The sequence below is a fragment of the Callorhinus ursinus genome, unplaced genomic scaffold (genome assembly GCF_003265705.2).
Source record: "Callorhinus ursinus isolate GAN/ISIS: 27379988/994484 unplaced genomic scaffold, GSC_fseal_2.0 scaffold19, whole genome shotgun sequence".
Lineage (NCBI taxonomy): Eukaryota > Metazoa > Chordata > Mammalia > Carnivora > Otariidae > Callorhinus > Callorhinus ursinus.
Genome location: NW_027397081.1, coordinates 24658069 through 24663395, shown reverse-complemented (window position 1 = coordinate 24663395; position 5327 = coordinate 24658069). Strand labels below are relative to the sequence as shown.

General features: G+C 45.1%; 1 protein-coding gene across 3 annotated transcripts in view; it reads left to right on the top strand.

The window, feature by feature from the left end:
- The first annotated feature begins 390 nt into the window (after positions 1 to 390).
- KCNJ1 (potassium inwardly rectifying channel subfamily J member 1) overlaps positions 391 to 5327 on the top strand; it is a 31302-nt gene continuing 26365 nt past the window's right edge. For 2 of the 3 annotated variants that reach the window (XR_012381606.1, XM_073904047.1), the window contains exon 1: positions 1146 to 1319. The gene's annotated coding sequence lies outside the window, so the exon portion shown is untranslated. Of the gene's footprint in view, positions 489 to 1145; positions 1320 to 5327 lie in introns of those variants that run through there. The other variant, XM_073904048.1, reaches the window with a different exon arrangement.

Sequence of the window (5327 nt, the reverse complement as noted above, 5' to 3'; positions counted from 1 at the left end):
TATACTATAAACTGCTATTCTTCTCTATTTACTGTAACAGCTGATTATACTTAGATGTGTTTGAAAAGAGCATTTCCTTTTTCCATGTGATTATGCATTCATTTCCACTTTATCCTCACTATGAAAATCACGATGCATTAACTCTGTTGTATAATTGAGGGGTGTCAGGATCACGGGCCTGTGGCCTCCAGACTATGGGGCTGCTCTCCAGTGTCTTCTGTTCTTTTAATCACTGAGACTTGAGTAAAGTGTGAAACCTCATACCATCTAGCGTGGTGTTGATTGAAGAAGAAGGGGGCGGACAGTGAAGGGATGTGTGGCCTGCCCATATCCTGCACCAACCCCCCCAACCACTCCATAGAAACAAAGTGACAGCTCATCAAGGAGACTGTTTTTGGATGCTCCTGGGTGTGACCAGCAGTGAAGTGAATGGCAGTCCATGGAGGACACCATGACAAGGAGGAACAGTAGGAGAGCATCTCAGGAGGGTAAGATAAGAGCGCCTCTCCCTCAGGATAGACTAGAGGGAGGCGGGCCCTAGGGTTTGGGGTGGGAAGGAGGAAAGAAAAGTGATGCTTGGGGTATGTTGGCTTTCATGAGTGTTTACTCAATGCCAACTGCATCACATACATTATCTCACCCCCCACCACGGACTCCAGAGGGTGAGGATCTAGGAATTTGTCCCCAGGTGACAGTTGGGAGTGCAGCGGGCTGCTCCCAGTCTGTTCTGTAAAGTCCCTGCTACAAAGCTCTACATTGTGCTGGGACCAGGGAGACGCATGAATGGTCAAGAGAAGGTCAGGGCAGCCTGACCTTTTGTGGTCACTGAGTCAGTCACTGAGGAGAAAAACTTTGGAGGGGCTGCTTGGGGACCCCCAATGCCCACACTTGGGGGCAAGTAGCCTATGTGGATACTATGAGTGCAACCTCATGCGTTTGACTTGGGACACTGTCAGGTTGAGCAAACTGGCCTTCTGGTTCCAAGCCACGACTCCATAAATAAATCTTTCTTAATTAGCCCTGGCAGCTCAACACCTCTGGTGTATCTAGCTCATTTCCCTGCCACGCCTACACTTGTTGGATCCAGTTCTAAAGTAAACTATGTTCTTTGAGAGCTGTTGCATACAGATGAGTTGGTAGCCGGTCTGAGCTGACCCACAGACTCGTAAAAACCAACAGGGTCTCAGCACCCTCACCTGGGATACCCAAACTCTTGGACCAGAGGTGCAAGGTCTTGCCCACATCAAGGATCCAGCTGCTTTCTTGGGGACCAAGAAATTGAGATTTTTGTCTCTACGCGTACTCTGGCAATCCATGAGGTAAGGGGGAGAAATGCCGCATGGTCTCTTTGTAGAAAAAAGAAGTTAATTTCGGGGGAAATTCAACCTCTTTTCCGTACCTCAAATCTAGACAGACTATCCACCACTCCTGGGGGGTTAGAAGTGTGTTTTTAACTTGCTCACTTGATGCTCTCGATCTGCTGATCGTACATGGATTACAAGCTGTGAGCTTCATCCCACCATCCTTTGGCCATTTCTCAGCCCAGAGCTGGAGCATTGTGGAGGCCTCGGGTCCCGCTGTGCCTGGTTCCATGGTATTCCCTTCTTGTTAGCAGAGATATGTGCAGGGATCCTCTCCCTGATAGCATCCTTCCCATGGTGGCAGGGCCTTGCATAATAGCAAGACCTCCCTCAGAGCTTCTCCATCATGAAGGCAGGGATAAAATGCTAATAAGGTCTATTATGGAAAAGGCGCAATGCTTATCTGGGTGAATTGTGTTGGTAAGACATTTTGCTTACCTTCCCCCAAATGCCTCTCCTTCCTTTGATGAAACATTGCCTGATTGTGAATGAATGCATTTGGATTTCTCAGCATTTGCTCAGCTCCCTAAATTTCTGCTGTGACAAATGCTCTGTAGCAGGGGGTGGCAACCGTTTCCCTAATGCTCTGCTTTATATGAGCCGAGGAGTGAACAGGCATGGAGCCCCCTTCTTCCAACATCTCTGTCGCATATATTCTAGGCAGAGTTGCTCGAAAGAAGTTTGTCTTTTGCAATAGGCAAGCTTTGAGGAAATAATTTTCTTTTCCTTTAGTTAGGCGTACAAAATAGAGCAAAACATGGCGATTGTGGTAAGGAGGCCATTTTAGACGAGAATTTATCCAGGTCTGCCAGTGGGAGCCCTTCAGTCATGGGCTTGGCTGGCCTTGTCTTGCTCTATGCTGTTTTGTGACAGTGTTAGCCTTACCCAGTCAACTTCAGTTTTTCAAAGCAGAGTGAGGTAGGGGTATCTGAGAAGGTGTGAGCCATCAGAAAAAACCCCCCCTTTTTTTTTTTTTTTTTAATACTTCAAGGCATGAAGATGGGTTTTCTTCTGTGTAAGGAAGTACTCCAGGTCTGTTTAGGGGCAGGGCTGGACTTGTCAGAAGCACAGTAGGGATTCCTTGTGAATGGTTCTTGGAGCTTTGGTGGCATTTGGTGTCCTCTGATTTTTTTTTAATTTAATATATAAGATACTGTAATTTCCAAGAATGCTTTGCTCTGCAGAGCCAAAACTCAGAATTTCTCATGAATGTCACTTTCCTGTTCTCAACAATTCATTTTTCTATGCTAGGTTACAAATCTACCCTGTACCTTTTCACAGCTCAGTGATTTTCCAAAGATTCAGCTTTGACTCCCATGCTTTGCCTTTTACCTGCCCCGTGACTTCTGTGGATTCAATGCTTCCTAATTCCTTCTCATCAAGTTTCCACTGGGATTGCTTATCTGTCTCAGCAGGTTGACCCTGAGTTTGACGCAAACCTCACCCCTCTTGCTTCTACCATTTAAGATACTAATGATGACTGTTGCCTTTCTTCTCTTCGATATTGTCCTCATTAATGCTGTTATTATTACACATACAGGTTTTTTTCCTCATTTGCCTTTCAACAAGCTTATAATGAGCCCCCATGGTGTTGTGGGAACTGTGCTAGGTCCTGGGAAATTACTGAACAGCCCCGGTTCTCACGGCACTTACAGTTGAGGGGGTACATACATGGGAACAGGTGATTATGCTCCAGCAGGATACATACGATGATGAATGGGGACTGCTACACAGTAATGTAGTCATGACATAATCACTGCATGCACATCCTACTTTGCCTGAAGAAGTCCTTATGGAGGCATGGTCCTCAATCCCTTGGTCGGCAGGACGGGGCTGGCTGAGGGCAGGAGGAAAGGCATTCCAGAACAGGAAAATAACACTTACAAAAATACAGAGTCATGAGGGAGCATAGGAGCAGCAGATACAAGGAATACCAAGCTGGTGTGGGGGGGGCGGGTGGCATAGGGAGGGGCGAGGGAAGATGACACAGGAGAAGTTGCAGAGAGAGTGTGCGTGAGAAGGGACCTTGTGTGGGGTGCTGAGGAGCTCGGGCAGTATCTCAAAGGTTGTGGGAGACCATGTGAGTTGATATTTACATTTTAGAAAGGTTGCTTTGTTTACAAAGTGCAAGGTGGATTGGGATGGAGTAAGCCCAGTGCCAGGGAAATCATTAGGAGATTCCTACGAGGCAGAACGCACAAGATCTAGTGGCAGATTGGCTGCTAGGACCAAATGTAGCTTTGAAATAGGAACCTGAGAGTCAGCTGGTCTCATTCAGGAAATTTCCCAAAGTCCAAATGATGACCAAACTGAATGGAAAAGAGCATTTTCTTTACATTTGCCTTCACACATCCACTATGGCCTCTCGGGTACAGAGACATGAATTAATGATCCCCATATGTTATGGGGAGTCAGTGACTGTGTAGGGCAGGTGCCAATGGTCATTTGCTTTTTCTGCTCCACTGAAATGCATGCCTGTCTGGGGAGAAGAACAGTTTTCAGCAGACTGAGCCTGCATCTCTTTTCCCTCCTGAGTACCTATGCCTCCAATGAGGCATTGCCCTGGATCCGTGCTGAACCCCAGTGTTGCCCCTTAAGAGGTCAGGCAGAAAACGTGTCACTCCTTATTGTGGAAGCTTGAAGTTGGGACGATATCAGAAATAACAACAAAACTGCTGAAAATTAGAAGCCCTTGACCTACCATTAATTGTCCAAATGTATTCCCACTTAAAAGGAATCAGATACTAAGCTGTCTTTCCTGAGGATTATTCCTGAGAGTGAATGCTATTTTCAGTCCCATTTTGCAGGAAGGTAAAGAAGACAAAGAAGAGGAGAAGGGAACTTAGTGTCTTCTGATTGTTTCCCAACATGGTCACATGGAACATGATGACATTTGTAAGATGTGTTGGTGTTAGTGGAGAAGCTGCTGTAGCTGGAAGCTGCTACCTCAGGCTTAGATACTTGTTTCAGGTCCAGTGTGGCCTCAAGGGCTAAGGGTAAATGTCTTGGTTCTCCTGACACCCTACAGGCACACTGAAAAGTTCAGGACTGAGTAACTGGAGCCAAGTCACAGGTGCACTAAGTAGCAGAGCTGTGACTAGTATTGGCCACATATCCTTCTTCCTTTCACTTGGCAGGTGGGTGACAGGCCTTGAAATATTAAGCAAGACCTCAAGGTTCATAATATCTGGAAAAATCAGCACTGTGGGGGTTTAAGTCCTGATCTACTTTAGGCTAGCTACTTTAAGGCAACTCTAGAACTTCCTCCCTAGAGCTAAGTCCTGGGGTCCTGACAGGGACTCAAAGAGATTCCAGCTTAGTTTTCATTAAGCCCAAGAAGAAGAATATTCCAGAATGTGTGTTGTATTGCTAGTTCAAGTCACTATGGAATGAATTTATTGGCTCAGAAACCAAAGTTTGCCCAATAATTAATTAAGGATAGTTGAATATAGTAATTAGTTTTAAAGACTTCTGCTTAATACCTTCTCTTTTTCCCATATCAGCTGGGCATTTTCAGAGGGGGAAATGATGGTCAGCTTGAGAAGGGGCTTGAGGGAAAGCCCAAAGGGACCATCTATCTTCATCTCCAGGCCAGTAAAATTATTCTAATTTAATAGGTTGAGAAAAGACAGTACTGGACTATGATGAGTTAGCCTAAGCCAAAATGTAAGAGGAAATGATATAGACCTTCCCAGTCTCCTCTGTCTTTTGGGATCTATAAAATTCATGAATAATATTAACTCTGCTCTAGATAGCAAAAAAGTGGTTGACTTGATTGTGTAGTTCATAATCTTCATGAACAAGCCAGGAGTGTGTGGAAACTGGAAAAACAAAATGGCATAAAACCAAACCAAGAAACACCTTCAAAGAAAGAAAGAAAGAAAGAGAGAGAGAAAGAGAAAGAAAGAAAGGAAGGAAGAAGAAAGAAAGAAAGAAAGAAAGAAAGAAAGAAAGAAAGAAAGAAAG